The sequence below is a fragment of the Aotus nancymaae genome, unplaced genomic scaffold (assembly GCF_030222135.1).
Source record: "Aotus nancymaae isolate 86718 unplaced genomic scaffold, 86718_ANA_hifiasm-v0.15.2.pri h1tg000030l, whole genome shotgun sequence".
Classification (NCBI taxonomy): domain Eukaryota; kingdom Metazoa; phylum Chordata; class Mammalia; order Primates; family Aotidae; genus Aotus; species Aotus nancymaae.
The window spans coordinates 13,027,844-13,044,692 of NW_026988443.1; the positions used below are offsets into that span (position 1 = coordinate 13,027,844).

A 16,849-nucleotide genomic window follows, 5' to 3' on the forward strand; every position below is an offset into this window, starting at 1 on the left:
AAAATGTTTCAGATTAAAGGATTTTCAATTAATTCTGAACCACTGGACAGAGATTCACCCATGAGACAGTCGGAACGTGAACACTGACCACCCTTTACTGGGCACTTCCTGCCAACAAGGTTCAGGGCCATGCACTTCACCTGTTTCACCTTATCACCACGTGCTGTTAGCCCATGTCACAAGGGCGGAAACTGACATGCAGGCTGATCCAGTGACTCGCTCAAGGCCCTTGCCAAGAACTGATGGTGCTGGGTTCTGATGCCCTGATGCCCTGGCTGCATAGAAACTCATCATTAGAAAAATGGTCTTAAAAATGGTCCCAGGTTCAAGCAATACTCCTGCCTCAGCCTCCCAAGTAGCTAGGATTATAGGCGTGCGCCACCATGCCCAGCTAATTTTTGTATTTTTAGTAGAGATGGAGTTTCACCATATTGGCCAGGCTGGTCTGGAACTCCTGACCTCAGCCTGTAATCCCAGAATTCCAGGAGGCTGAGACGAGAGGATCACTTGAGCCCAGGAGTTCAAGACCAGCCTGGGCAACACAGCAAGATCCCATCTCTATGAAAAATATGACACAAACAAACAAAATCCCTGGTGCTCTGTGAGTCAGATCTGGCAGTTGGCAGGAGCTTCTGAGAATATAGAAGATACTGGAAATATCTAAATTGAATAATCTTCAGACATGTTTGCAAGACCTAAAGGAAAGCATCAATACTTCACCCTGGAGATGTTTCTTTCCTTGGCTGGGCGTGGTGGCTCACACCTGTAATCCTAGCACTTAGGGAGGTCAAGGCAGGCAGATCACTTGAGGTCAGCAGTTCCAGACCAGCCTGGCCAACATGGTGAAACCCTGTCTCTACTAAAAATACAAAAATAAGCCGGGCGTGGTGGCTCACACCTGTAATCCTAGCATTTGGGAGGCTGAGGTGGGTGGATCACCTGAGGTCAGGAGTTTAAGACCAGCCTGGCCAACATGGTGAAACCCCATCTTTAAAAAAAAAAAATACAAAAATAGCTGGGCATGGTGGTGCACACCTGTAATCCCAGCTACCTGGGAGGCTGAGGCAGGAAAATCACTTGAACCTGGGAGATGAAGATTTCGGTGAGCGAAAATTGTACCACTCCACTCCAGCCTGAGCAAGAGAGTGAGAATCCACCTCAAAAAAAAAAAGGGTTTCTTTCCTTGATCTAAGGGCAGCCTAGGCTGTGCACGGTGGCTCATGCCTGTAATCCCAACACTTTGGGAGGCTGAGGCGGGCAGATCACAAGGTCAGGAGTTCAAGATCAGCCTGGCCAACATGGTGAAACCCCATCTCTACTAAAAATACAAAAATTAGCTGAGTGTGGTGGCATTCTCCTGTAATCCCAGCTACTTGGGAAGCTGAGGCAGAAGAATCGCTTGAACCCTGGAGGCGGAGGTTGCAATGAGCTAAGATCACCCCATTACACTCCAGCTCTGGACAACAGAGCAAGACTCCGTCTTGGTGGGGAGCGTTAAAAAAAAAAAAAAAAAAGGCAGCATAAACCCATTGGCAAGCTCTGGTGCAGGTCCCTTACCTGAAAGCCATAGCCTCGTGTCTCTGAGATCAGGATGCTCCCTGGGGAGAGGGATTGGAGTTCAGCAAGAATATCTTCATTGGAGGTGGTAGGGCTGGGCCAGTGCCAGCCAGGGGCCTCCTCCTGGCCTGTGCTGGGGTCTCTGTCCCACTCTCCCCGCCGCCCCCTCCGCAGGGCCCAGGTGTTCGAACAGAGCCACACCAGGGCTGGAACTGCAAACATGGCAGCCTGCAGTCGTCTTGCTCTAACAGGCTGCGGGAGCACAGTCTTCTACTCTGGAGCCCACAGCAGCCTGTGCCCTGGAATTTTCTGCTTGGTTCACCAATTCCTAGCTGGACCCTGCAGCGGCTGTGGTGTTGAACAAGGCAGGCATTCAGTCATTAGCTCAGCAATGAAAAGGCTTTGAGGACAGGATCTTCAGTTTCCAGGGACTGACCCAAGTCACCAGCAGGGTTCTTGAAATGTTGCCCTTTGGGTCATTTAGCCAGTGCGTCTCCTCTGCAGCCCATACGGTCTTGAGAAGAATTAAAATTTTTATAGCAGGGAGACAAAAATGAACTGAACTAGGCTCCTGACAGCCAAGTGGGAATTCAAGACGTCCAAACTGGAACTTTGATTTTCATTCCCCACAAATCTGGTTTCTCCTCCAGCCTACTCATCCCAGCTAATAGCACCTGGATCCTTTCTGTGACTCCATGCACACTGCAGGCATCGTGGACTCCCACTCTCGTTCACATCCTACATCCTCTCAGTTACAACTCCTGCTGGCTCGACCTTCAAATATGACCCAGAATTTGCCCATTTCTCATCACCGCCACTGTCCCACCTTGTCTCCCTAGACTCCTGCAATAGTCCTTGACCAGCTGCAATCACCTCCCAACTCAGTGGCCTGAGTGATCCTGTTAAAACCGAAGCCAATCACATCACTCTCTGCCCAAAGCCATCTGTGCCACTCTTATGGCAAGATGGCTAGCGAGAGTACCCCTCCTGCAGTTCAGGAAGCAAAAATTGCGTTGGTGAAAGATCCTTTGTCTCAGTGCCGATTTTTCTTTGCGGCACTGAGCAGCTATTTCTAACAAACATTTATTCCCAATAGCCCCCATATCGCTTCCAGTAAAACTAAGGTTTTGCAGTGGCACTCAAGCCCTCTCTGCTCCAAGCCTCCTGTCCCTCCCGACACCTTTGCTCTGCTCCTAAAATCTGCCAGACAGCCCCAGGGCCTTGGCATGGGTTCTTCCACCTTGGACACTCTTTCCCCAGATATCCACAGGGCTCCCTCCCTCCCTCCACACCTGCTCAGGCGCCTGTTCCTCAAGAAAATTCTCCCTGATCTCCTCAGTTAAAACCACAGCTCACTCCTCGTCTTCCACCTCTGCCCCAGCTCTTGGCACCCCTTACTCTGCTGTTTGGTTGGTTCGTTTTTGTTTTTTAGTCGTCGCATTTAACACCTTCCAACAGACAAAATGTCAATGTATTTTCGTGCCTATTATTTATTCCCTCTTTTCCTCTATGAGGGAGACTCGCCTGAGAGGTGGAGATCTTTCTACATCGTTTGCCAGTGTCTCCCGGGCAGCTGGTAGAGTCTGACACTTACAGGGGGTTCTGTAAATATTTGTGAAAGGAAGGGGGTGCCCTGAGAGCTGTGGGGTTTTCGTGAAAACAAAGATGAAAAAGAGAACAGAGGAAATGCGTTTGATTTCCCTGCCCCACAGGAGAGGAGATGGGGGGAAAGGAGATGGGGCGAGGGGCCTGGAGACCCTTCCCTGCCATGCCAGGACCCTTGTAAGCCTGTGCCCACTCCCTCCCCACCAGAGCAGGAAGGGGCTGGACCTCCAGGGGCCGGTGGTGGCCAGGTGGAGGGAGAGCTCCACCCCTGTCCCTGGGTGGAGCTGGGCAGTAGAGGACCACACTGCTGGGTCCTCTGCTGCCCCGAGAGCACTGTGGGGCTCCTGGTTCCAGACCTCAAATAAGGCCGGGAGAAGCAGACAGAGCCAGGAGCTACGCATCCCTTCCCTACCTGTGGGCTCCCGGCTGCCTCCAACCTGGACGCAGGGCTTTGCAGGCTTTCTAAATAAAAATCCTGATTACTGAAGAAGGCGGGTGGAGGGTGACCCTAACCGAAGTGGGCTCTCTGCAGACGCTGGAATGCAACCTCTGCTGAGAAACCCGCCACCTGGGCGGAGAGTGACCGTGCTGTTCAGCCCGAACAGATGCAAATTCTCATGTCAAACCCTTTAAGGAAGCTGGTCACAGACAGCCCATCCTCCCTCCTTTCTCCCCCACTCCATCTGGTTGTTAACGAGAATGAGAAAAGCAGATTAGAAGTGTCACCCCTGCAGCTGGTTCCAGGCTGTGCCACCCATTCACTTTCGTTTCCTTCTGACAGGTACAATTTCTTTCCCAAACAAACACTCCAGGGTGGGTTTTGAGAAACCTTCTACTTATATGAATTTCATGAGCTTTAGTGTGACCTGGGATAACTCCTTTATGAGCTAAACAAAGAAATGGCCTATAAAAAGAAGTTTGTTTTCCTTTGTGATTCTGTGGTATGAGAAATATATTTAGGCCGGATGCAGTGGCTCATGCCTGTAATCCCAGCACTTTAGGAGGCCAAGGTGGGCGGATTGCTTGAGGCCAGCATTTGGAGACCAGCCTGGCCAACATGGCAAAATCCCATCTCTACTAAAAATACAAAAATTAGCCAGGTGTGGTGGCGCACACCTGTAATCTCAGCTACTCCGGAGGCTGAGGCATGAGAATCTCTTGAACCCAGGAGATGGAGGTTGCAGTGAGCCAAATTACCCCACTGCATTCCAGCCTGAGGTGACAGGGCAAGACTCTATCAAGGAAGGAAGGGAGGGCGGGAAGAAGGAAAGGAAAGGAAAGGAAAAAGGGAAGGGAAAGGATGGAAGAAGGGGGAAGGAAGGAAAGAAGGAAGGAAGGGAGGGAAGGAAGGAAGAGAGGGAAGGAGGAAGGGATGGAAGGAAAGAAAGAAGGAAAGGAGGGAAAAAGGAGGAAGGAAGGAAAAAAGGAGGGAGGGAGGAATGAGGAAGGGAAGAAAGGAAGGGAAGGAGGGAGGAAGGAGGAAGGAAGGAAAGAAGGAAGGAAGGAAGGAGGGAAGGAGAGAAGGAGGGAAGGAGGGAGGGAGGGAAGGAAGGAAGGATGGAAAGAAGGAAGGGAGGGAGGGAGGGTGGGAGGGGAAATATATTTAGGCTGGATGAGGCGGCTCACACCTGTAATCCCAGCACTTTGGGAGGCTGAGGTGGAAGGATTGCTTGAGCCCAGGAGTTTGAGACCAGCCTGGGCAACATAGTAAAAATCCTGTGTCCATAAAAAATAATTAAAAAAAACTGTAGGACATACAGCTGGTGTCACAGAGAATTGATTGGTGTGGGGGGAAAACCACACACATTTGGTGTTAGGAGTGTTCTATGGATAGAAAAAGATCAGAGATTCCACAAATGGATTCTATCGATTTGTAGAATTCACCCACACACACACACACACACACACACACACACACAGCTGCCCAATTTTCTTTTATAAGCAGGGGAGGTGAGTCCTGAAAGAAATTTGCAGATGATATGAATGCGTAAGAGAACACTGAGACTTTTCTTTTCCTCTGACCTTATTGTTCAATAATATATTTTTAGATTAAGTCCAGATGCCAGAAGGGTGTTTGTTTGTTTTTTGAGACAGAGTCTCACTCTGTCCCCAGGTTGGAATGCAGTGGCTTGATCTCAGCTCGTTACAACCTCTGCCTCCTGGATTCAAGAGAGTCTCGTGCCTCAGCCTCCCAAGTAGCTGGGACCACGGGTGCACACCACCATATCTGGCTAATTTTTGTATTTTTGGTAGAGATGGGGTTTTGCCATGTTGACCAGGTGGGTCTTCAACTCCTGACCTCAAGTGATCCACCTGCCTCGGCCTCCCAAAGTACTGGGATTACAGGCATGAACCACCATGGTTGGCCTGGTTGCCAGAAGAGTTCTTTGCAAAAACATTTTTAAATACTCTGAGATATTATTGTTGGATCATCTTTGTAAAGAAATCAAAGTTTTATTATTGTTATTTTCTGTCTAATGCCTGAAGTTGCCATGCATTTTGGAGAGTCCATTAAAGCTATAAGCTCGTTTTGTTCAGATGAAGATTCGTTTGTTCTGATGATGCCCTTGAGAAGAGGTATCCCGGCTTTGTTATTTCGTCATTGTTTTCTTTAGTATGAAGCTGGAAGCAATGGCCGGGCGTGGTGCCTCATGCCTGTAATCCCAGCACTTTGGGAGGCTGAGGCGAGCGGATCATGAGGTCAGGAGCTCAAGACCATCCTGGCCAACATGGTGAAACCCTGTTACTACTAAAATACAAAAAATTAGCTGGGCATGGTGGCGTGCACCTGTAATCCCAGCTACTCAGGAGGCTGAGACAGGGGAATTGCTTGAACGGGGAGGCAGAGGTTGCAGTGAGCCAAGATGACACCACTGCACTCTAGTCTGGCGACAGAGCAGGACTCCATCTCAAAAAAAAAAAAAAAAAAAGCTGGAGGCAACAGAGAGTGGTTTAGCCAACTTAAGAAGGACCACATAGAAAGTGCCGAAATTCAGGACCAGCATCAAGATGCCAGTGTGGAGGTTAGGTATGGTGACTCATCCCAGCACTCTGGGAGGCTGAGGCAGGAGGATTGCTTGAGGCCAGGAGATGCAGACCAGCCTGCACAATATAGTGAGATCCTATCTCTACAAAAAATTCTAAAAATCAGCCGGGCATAGTGGTGCATGCCTGTAGCCCTGGCTACTGGGAAGGCTGAGTCCAGAGGATCTTGTGAGCCCATGAGTTTGAGGCTACAGTGAGCTGTGACTGAGCCACTGCTTCTCCAGCCTGATCGACAGAACGAGACCTGTCTCAAAAAATTTAAATTAAAGTATACCCATATGAATCTAATCTCCACTTCTGTGTGCAGACTACTAAAATGTCTCTCTTGCTAAAAAGATGCTCTAAGAATGGCTACATAGGGGGTTTTTTTGTTGTTTTTTTTTTTACATAGGGTTTTTAAGAAAAATATTTAGCATGTCTTAGGACTTAATGTGTGTGACACCTTCAGGCAGCCATAACAAAAAACTAGAGGTTTTCTGTAAATAAATAAATAAAAACAAAGATATTCCCTGGCAACTGTGACCTTAAACTTTGTTTTCAAGGTGGAAAATATTCACATAAAATTAAGCTTTATGAGAACATTCTATGATGATTTCATTTCTTCTCTCTTCCCTGGTTCCACTTAAACACTAATCCTAGAATCCTAAAACTGCTCTTTCCCGGAGATGTCATTATAAGTACCACACTTTTTATGTGCTTTTCCATAAGCAGAGAACAATAGTAGCTGAGTGATCAGGCAGTACAGGGATTAGCAGAGGAGTTAGTAACAAGCTTTAGAGGTTTATGTCTGTGGCTCTACTTGTCTAAATTTAAGCCTTTTTGGAGACAGAAACCCAGTTAACCAATTTAAGGCAACAACCATAACAGTTTCTTGATAATTGGTGATCTCAGTAGAAAGGGTATGTTGTAAATAAACAAAGCAATGAAACCCAGATTTCATTCATCAATGTAGCCTCTACAGACCAGTTTAATGGAGATAAATTACCTTGTAGATAATGACAAGTCAAACTTAACACACACCGGATCGATTGAAACAAACTGCTGTGTGTGTGCATCTGTGACGGCCTTTACTTTGTTATTACTGATATAATTATTTTAAAGCCCTTATTAAGTGCTCTGCGGGTTCATGGTGGCACATCTCTAAGAATCGGAAAGTCAATGTAGTCTTTTAAACTACAGAGTTGGTGTTCTTTGTCTAATGAAGGGCAGGAGAACATAAACTCACTGCCTATAGAAGATATGGTAGAGGTGTTTAGAAAATAGTTAATGGGGCCGGGAGTGGTGGCTCACACTGTAATCCCAGCGCTCTGGGAGGCCGAGGTGGGAGGATCACCTGAGGTCAGGAGTTTGAGAGCAGCCTGGCCAATTTAGTGAAACCCCATCTCTACTAAAAATAGAAAATTAGCCGGGCTTGGTGGTGCATGCCTATAAATCTCAGCTACTTGGGAGGCTGAGACAGGAGAATCACTTGAACCCAGGACATGGATGTCGCAGTGAGCTGAGATCGAGCTACTGCATTCCAGCCTGGGCAACAAGAGTGAAACTCCATCTCAAAAAAAAAAAAAAATAGTTAATTGGCCAGATGCGGTGGCTTGCACCTATTATCCTAGCACTTTGGGAGCTGAGGGAAATCACTTGAGGCCAGGAGTTTGAGACTTCAGTGAGCTATAATTGTACCATTACACTCCAGCCTGGGTGACAGAGCAAGACCCTTTCTCTAAAATAATAATAAAAGCCAGGCGTGGTAGCTCATGCCTATAATCCTAACACTTTCAGAGGCTGAGGTGGGATAATTGCTTGAGTTCAGGAGTTCCAGCCTACCAGCTTGGGCAACATAGTGAGTCCCTGTCTCTACAAAAAATTGAAAAATTAGCCAGGCATGGTGGCACACACCTGTAGTCCCAGTTACTCAGGAGGCTGAGGCAGGAGGATTGCTTAAGACTAAGAATTTGAGGCTGTAGTGAGCCATGATTGAGCCACTGTACTCCAGCCTGGGAGACAGAGTGAGACCCCACACACAAAATAATATAACACAATAATAATAATAATAATACAGAAAATATTTAACGTTCTTCTTAGCAAGATTTTAAGATTCAAAGGTTTTCCTGTCTTCACTCTTATTTGTCATGAGGAATTTTTTTAAAGGGGGAAACTTTATTAAAGAGAAAGAGAAACTTTTTTTCCTTCGCTGATACTTTTCCTTAACGGTGGAAATCTCTTAGTAAAACCCACTGAAAGTACCTGGATGTGCCTGAGATGTCTGCATCCTTGCGGTGGCTCACCCCTGTAACCCCAGCACTTTGGGAGGCTGAGGCGGGCGGATCACCTGAGGTCAGGAGTTCAAGACCAACCTGACCAACATGGAGAAACCCCATCTTTACTAAAAATACAAAATTAGCCAGATGTAATGATGCATGCCTGTAATTCCAGCTACTCCAGAGGCTGAGGCAGGAGAACCGCTTGAACCTGGGAGGCAGAGGTTGCAATGAGCAGAGATGGCACCATTGCACTCCAGCCTGGGCAACAAGAGCAAAACTCCGTCTCAAAAAAAAAAAAAAAAAAAAGGACACGCAACAGAATTGAATTAGTTTGTATTTTTAGCAGAGACATGGTTTCTCCATGTTGGCCAGGCTGGTCTCGAACTCCTGCCCTCAAGTGATCCTCCTGCCCCAACCTCCCAAAGTGCTGGGATTACAGGAGTTAGCCACTGCACCCAGCCTGTTCTTTCTCAATCTCAATCTCTCTGTCTCTCTCTGTCTCTGTCTCACTCTCTCTCCCTCCCTCCCTCTCTCCCTCCTTAGATTGTCTATTTTCTCTGTCTCTTTTGTCCTGCTCATTTTGTTTTGGTCTCACTTTTCAGTTAGAGACAAGCTGTAAGATCATTCTGCGCTTTCTGTTCACATTTAAGATGAGACGCTAACAGTCAATCAGACCTGTCTGTGGGGGCAGGGCTTGTGAGCGGAGGACTTTTCTGTAGAGGGATGGAGCGGGGACTTGGAGCACTCATTGGAGGGTCTTCATTGTCGGTTTTATTAGGTCCTTTCTCTAGAGCTGATCTGTTTCCCCAGAAGTGAATTACCCCACCTCCTGCCTCACCATCATGTAATACTGGCTGCCATTATTCTGAGACCTACGAAAGGGCGGGAGGCCAGAGGTCTCAGTGTTCCGAGTGAGTTTCGCGTCATTTCTGGGTTTCGGGTGCAGTGCTCCCTCAGCCCCTCTGGGCCCAGTGTTCCGAAATCCAGATTCCTTAACACCTTTTGTCTGCTCTTTTTTCCTCTTCTATTATCTTTATTTTTATCGATTTTTACTTTTTAAATCCTTTATAGTCATTTCATTTGGGTTCAGGAAGGGATGAAAATGAATCCAAATATTCAATCTTCAACTAGAAGTCCTATAATTAATATTTTACTTCAAGAGGTTTAGTTCAAAGCATATTTCCATTAGGAGAAAAAACTGTTATGTAAGCGCCAATGAGCCAAACTAGGAGGACTAAAGGAAGTTGTAGAGCGAAAAGATTCTATATTCCACTTACAGAGGTCGAATAGCAATTCTAAGTAGACTGTCAAAAGCTAAATATGTATATTGTAATTTCTAGAGCAATTTTAAAACTATCTTTGTAGAATTTCTTTTTCATATAGAAGAAATAGAAATTTTTTTGTACAGAACGAAAATTAGTATGTTATAGTATATTTCTTTCTATAGAAACACTATATATAGAAATATATACCTAGAAAATCCTGAAGACAAGCAAAAAAAAGTTAAAACAATTTTAAAATAAGAAATATAATCAAAACCCAATAGATACATTAAAATGGCATACTAAAAGTATTCAAATAATCTGCCAGGCGCAGTGGCTCATGCCTGTAATTCCAGTACTTTGGAAAGATGAGGTGGGTGGATCACATGAGGTCAGGAGTTCGAGACCAGCCTGACCAACATGGTGAAACCCATCACTACTAAAAATACAAAAATTAGTCGGGCAATACATGCCTGTAGTTCCACCTACCCAGAAGGCTGAGGCAGGAGAATCACTTGAACCCAGGAGGCAGAGGTTACAATGAGCTGAGATTGAGCCACTGCACACCAGCCTGGGTCACAGAGCAAGATGCTGTCTCAAAATAAAATAAAATAGTATGTATTTATCTAAGCGAGGATAAGAAAGGGCAAACAGAAAACAATTCGATGGTGAACCTAAATTGAAGCATATTAATAATTACATTAAGTGTAAATAGTCTAAATACACCAATTAAAAGACAGAATTTTTCATTTTAATTTTATTTTTAAATTTTATTTATTTATTTTTGAGACAAAGTCTCACTCTGTCACCCAGATTGGAATGCAATGGCACAATCTTGCTCACTGCAACCTCCACTTCCCAGGTTCAAGTGATTCTCTTATCTCAGCCTCCTGAGTAGTTGAAATTACAAGCATGTGCCACCACGCCTGGCTATTTTTTTGTTTGTATTTTTAGTGGAGATGGGGTTTCACCATATTGTTCAGGTTGGTCATGAACTCCTGACCTCAAGAGATATGCCTGCCTCGGCCTCCTGAAGTGTTGGGATTGTTACAGGCATGAGCCACCACATCTTAATTTTTATTTTATTATTATTTTTTGAGACTAGGTCTCATTCTGTCACCCAGGTTGGAGTGCAGTGTTGTGATCATGGCTCACTGTAGCCTCGACTTTCTAGGCTCCAGCAATCCTCCACCTCAGCCTCCTGAGGAGCTGGAACCACAGGTGCACACCATCACACCTAGCTAATTTTTGTATTTTTGGTATAGATGGGGTTTCACCATGTTGTTCAGGCTGATCTCAAACTCTTGAGTTCAAGTGATCCACCTGTCTCACCCTCCCAAAGTGACTCACCCTCCCAAAATATTGGGCCACCATGCCCAGACAGAAATTGTTACATTAAATTTTTAAGAAGACCCAACTATGTGATGTCTATAAGAAAACCCACTTTATATAATGGTATAGGTATGTTAAAAGTATAAAGATGGGGCCAGGTGCAGTAGCTCATGCCTATAATCCCAGCACTTTGGGAGACCGAGGTGAGCAGATCACTTGAGGTCAGGAGTTTGAGATCAGCCTGATCAACATGGCAAAACCCCATCTCTACTAAAAATACAAAAATTAGCTTGGCATGGTGGCAAATGCCTGTAGTCCCAGCTACTTGGGAGGCTGAGGCAGGAGAATTGCTTGAACCTGGGAAGTGGAGGTTGCAGTGAGCCAAGATCATGGCACTGCACTCCAGCCTGGGTAACAAAAGCAAAACATTGTCTCAAAACAAAACAGAAAAAGTATAAAGATGGAAAAATACGTATCATGCAAACAAAAAGCTGGAGTAGCTATATTCATATAAGATAAAATAAATTTCAGAGCAAAAAAAATTTACCAGGGATAAAGAGAGGTATTGCATAATGGTAGAAGAGTCAATTCATCAACACACATAACAATCAAATGTACATGCAGGTAACAACAGAGCTTCAAAATACATGAAGCAGAAACTGACAGAACTAAAAGAAGAAATGAACAAACCCACAATTAGGCTGGCTTTGTTCCACATATCCCTCTCAGTAAGGGATAAAATAAGTAGGCAGAAAGTTGCCAAGCTGTAAACGTGAGCAACACCATCAACCAACTGGATGGATCTAATTGACATTTCTGGAATACTCTACCCAAGAACAACAGAATACACATTCTTTTCAAGTGCTCTGGGTCATAAACCAAATCTCAACAAATTTAAAAGAAATTAAATCATATAAAGTTGTTTCCTGACCACAAAGGAATTAAACTAGAAATAATAGAAAAATATCTGGAAAATGCCCAAGTGCTTGAAAGTTAAACAACACACTTCTAAATAATCCATGAATCAAAGTGGAAGTTTTGGCCAGGCACAATAGCTCACACCTGGAATCCCAGTTGCAGTGCAATGGCATGATCTTGGCTCACAGAACTTCCACCTCCCAGGTTCAAGTGACTCTCATGCCTCAGCCTCCCGAGTAGCTGGGATTACAGGTGTGCCCCACCACACCCAGCTAATTTATGTATTTTTAGTAGAAATGGGGTTTCACCATGTTGGCCAGGCTGGTCTCAAAGTTCTGGCCTCATGTGATCTGCCCACCCCCGCCTCCCAAAGTGATGGAATTACAGTTATGAGCCACCACACCCAGCCAAAAAGGTGAAAGTTTGAATAGATTGGAAAATATTTAAACTGAATGAAAGCAAAAATACAACATATAAAAATTTGTGTGAGATGCAGGTAAAAAGTACTTAAAGGAAAATTTATTACATTCAGCTAAGCTTCCACTCTAAGAAACTGCCATAAAAACAAAATAAATTCAAAGCAAGCAAAAGCAAAAAAATAATAACATTAAGAGCAGAATTTGGCCAGAACTTGGCTCATGCCTGTAATCCCAGCACTGTGGGAGGACAAGGCTGGTGGATCACCTGAGGTCAGGAGTTCAAGACCAGCCTGGCAAACTGGCAAAACCACATCTCTACTAAAAATACAAAAATTAGCTGTGCATGGTGGCATACACCTATAGTCCCAGCTACTCAGGAGGCTGAGGCAGGAGAATTGCTTGAACCTGGGAGGCAGAGGTTGCAGTACGCCAAGATCATGCCACTGCACTCCAGCCCGGGTGACAGAGTGAGACAGCAAAAAAAAAAAAAAAAAAAAAAAAAAAAATCCCAAAAATATTAAGAGCAGAAATTAATAAAATGGAAAATGGAAATAGGGCTGGGTGCAGGAGCTCACGCCTGTAATCCCAGCACTTTGGGAGGTCGAGGTGGGAGGATCACCTGAGCCCAGGTGTTTGAGACCAGCCTGGGCAACATAGCAAGACCCTGTCTCTATATAATTAAAATTTAAATAAAGAAAAGAGCCGGGCACGGTGACACATGCCTGTAGTCCCAGCTACTCGGGAGGCTGAGGCTGGAGGATCGCTTGAGCCCAGGAGTTCTGGCCTGTAGTGCACTATGCCAATCGGGCATCTGCACTAAGTTCGGCATCAATATGGTGACCTCCCTGGGACCACCAGGTTGCCTAAGGAGGGATGAACTGGCCCAGGTCAGAAACGGAGCAGGTCAAAACTCCCGTGCTGATCACTAGTGGCATCACGCCTGTGAATAGCCACTGCACTCCAGCCTGGGCAACATAGCAAGACCCCGTCTCTAAAAAAAAAAAAGAAAAAAGAAAAGAAAATGACTGGGCACAGTGGCTCATGCCTGTAATCCCAGAACTTAGGGAAGCCAAAGTGGACAAATTGCTTGAGCCCAGGAGTTTGAGACCACCCTATGCAACATGGTGAAACCCTGGCTCTACAAAAAAATACAAAAATTAGCTGGCATGGTGGCACACCCCTGTGGTCCCAGATACTTTGGAGGTTGAGGTGTGATGATCACTTGAGCCCAGGAGGTGGAAGTTGCAGTGTACTCCAGCCTGGGTGGCAGAGACCCTGTCTCAAAAAGAAAAGAAAATGTTTTAAAAAAAAAAGAAAAAGAAAAACCGATAAAACCAAAAGCTGATTATTTGAAAAGACTGATAAAACTGCTAGCTTGACTGACAAAGAAAAAGAGAGAAGACAGAAACTACCAATATCAGAAGGGAAAGAGTGGATATAATAAAGACCTCACAAATGTTAAAAGGATAATAAGGAAATATTACAAACAACTCTGTGCACATAAGTTTGACAGTTTAGATGAAATGGACCAATTTCTTAAAGCCACAAACTACCAAAGCCCACCCAAGAAGAAATAGACAGACTAAATAGTCCTATATCTGTTAGAAGAAATTGAATTCATAGCTAAAATCCTTCCAAAAAAGAAAACTTAGGTCCAGATGGTTTTACTAGTGAATTCTGCCAAACAATTCAAGAAGATATAACTCCAGTTCTTCACATTCTCTTTCAGAAAATACATCAGGGAACACTTCCTGACTAATTTTGTGAGCCCAGCATTACCCTGATACCAATGAATCTGACAGATTGCTATTTATTAGTAATGCCCACAACTGACCACATATCACAAAATCCACCTGCAAAATATACACCAATGCTTTAATTCCAAGGCAGAGCCACACAGGCCCACTCTCCCTGTGTGCTGTGTATCTTCCAAGGATCTTTAGAGAAGCATATATTCTGGTTTCTGCCAACATCCTCAGGAAAGAGTAAACGTGAAGGCCAGGAATCACCATACCTAAGATACTGTCTCTTCTTCCTTAGCACAGTTTGGAATCTATAAGCTTCCAAACCTTGTTCTAGGTCCCCTGACTTCAGCTTGGCCTTCCGAGACTGTTAGCCTATTTCTGACTTTTGTAAGTCTCCCAGAACCTCCTAAAACTTCCTTTCTTTCTTTTTTTGTTATACTTTAAGTTCTGGGATACATGCGCAGAATGTGCAGGATTGTTACATAGGTATACATGTGCCATTGTGGTTTGCTGCACCCATCAACCCGTCATCTACATTAGAGATTTCTCCTAATGCTATCCCTCCCCTAACCCCCCACCCCTCGACAGACCCTAGTTACCTAGTGTGTAATGTTCCCCTCCCTGTGTTCTCATTGTTCAACTCCCTGTGTTCTCATTGTTCAACTCCCACTTATGAAAGAAACATATGGTGTTTGGTTTTCTGTTCCTGTGTTAGTTTGCTGAGAATGATGATTTCCAGCTTCATCTGTGTCCCTGCAAAGGACATGAATTCATGCTTTTTTATGGCTGCATAGTATTCCATGATGTATATGTGCCACATTTTCTTTAACCAGTCTATCATTGATAGTTATTTGGGTTGGTTCCAAATCTTTGCTATTGTGAATAGTGCTGCAATAACTTTCTTCCTTTCTTTCTTTTATAACTTTCCTGATACTGAATGAGTAAAGAAATTTAGCTTCTTTTTGTCTCAGAGCCTCATTGCAACCCAAGTGTCCATGATATGTCTGCCCGGGCACAGAGCACTTTGCCCCTAGGAGAAGAAGCTTTCCCGTCCCTGGATCACGGAAACAGCTGAAGCCAATTTATATATCAAGACAGACAAATGCGTAGAAAAATATCCTATGAAGTATCTGTTTTTATAACAAAAAAGGCAAACAGATGCTTTTACTTTACATTCTTCTTGTCTTAATATAATACATAGGACCATATCCACCTCTTTGTTTCAGAAAGTACTTGAACAGTTTCTATTCTGGAGAATTAGAGATTTCCTGGAAGCCATGACTACCCTACAACTTTACGCTGTGGTGGGCAGCAAAGATAACACTGTGCCTGATCCCAAAGAGGAGACACAAGCCTTTCCAGAAATGTCCACGCTGAAGACACACACCAAAAATAAGAGTTTACTAATGTATATTCTCAGCTTCAGTTTTTTTTTTCTGCTTCCGCTTCTAGACTTAAGAAAAGGCCGTGTTCCTCACCCTCCTTCTTCCAGCATTTGCTTCACGCAGTTAAAATGGAATGAATGGCTTTAGTTAAAGCGTAAAAACAGTCTCACTAAGGAGATACTAATTATAGGTGTTTTCACGAAGCTCTCAGAAACTCCAGCAGGGGGCTCATTCATTCCTGCTGAGCTGCTACAGACCCCAAGATTATGTCTACATCAGCCTTAGAAATTTCCCACATGCAACACTCCTCCCACACCCCCCCGAAGTCATACGCCAGTTACAGCGGGAGGGCAACTGTGTAGGTCACTACAAACAGAACCACTGATTTCATCTCTACATTCCCCACAAACATTTAAAATAAAAACAAGGCCGGGTGCATTGGCTCATACTTGTAATCCCAGCACTTTGGGAGGCTGAGGCGGGCAGATCACTTAAGGTCAGGAGTTCAAGATCAGCCTGGACAACATGGAGAAACCCTGTCTCTATTAAAAATATAAAAATTAGCTGGGTGTGGTGATGCATGCTTGTAGTCCCAGCTACTCAGGGGGCTGAGGAGGAAGGATGGCTTGAACCCAGAAGGCAGAGATTGCAGAGAGCTAAAATTGTGCCACCACACACCAGACTGGGCAACAGAGTGAGACTCTGTCTCAAAAATAAAATAAAATAAAACAAGTGGGGCAGGTGAAACCCTCTTAATTCTTCCCTAGGAAATTCTATAAAGACAGAGTAAAATTTAGAAAATCAAACTGGACATCCAAATGATAATTAACTTATGTATGTTCACTCATTACCATTGCTGTTACCAGAAAGTGGGTCTTGTCCCAGACCCCAAGAGCCAGTTCTTAGATCTCACTTTCTTGGGAAAGAATTCGCGGCACGTTGCAGAGTATAGCGAAGTAAAGACAGTTTGTTAGACACTATTACGGAGTAAGGTATCTTCAGCAAGCAAGAGGAATGCCCCTACTTTTAAAATTTTATTTATCTATTTCGATACCACATCTTACTCTGTCATCCAGGCTGGAGTACAGTGGCACTATCATGGCTTGCTGTAGCCTCAACCTCCCAGGCTCAATCGATCCTCCACCTCAGCCTCCCAAGTAGCTGAGCTACAGGTGCATACCACCACGCCTGGCTAATCTTTTGTAAAGACAGGGTTTTTCCATGTTGGCCAGGCCGGTCTTGAACTCCCGGACTAAAAAGATCCATCTATCTTAGCCTCCCAAAGTGCTGGGATTGCAGGCATGAGTCACCATGCTTGACCAA

General features: G+C 44.7%; 1 protein-coding gene across 1 annotated transcript in view; it reads right to left on the minus strand.

The window, feature by feature from the left end:
- KIFC3 (kinesin family member C3) overlaps positions 1 to 3,790 on the minus strand; it is a 91,543-nt gene extending 87,753 nt beyond the window's left edge. The window contains exon 1 of the transcript XR_010344843.1: positions 3,575 to 3,790. The gene's annotated coding sequence lies outside the window, so the exon portion shown is untranslated. The remainder of the gene's footprint in view (positions 1 to 3,574) is intronic.
- Between the last annotated feature and the right edge of the window lie 13,059 nt (positions 3,791 to 16,849).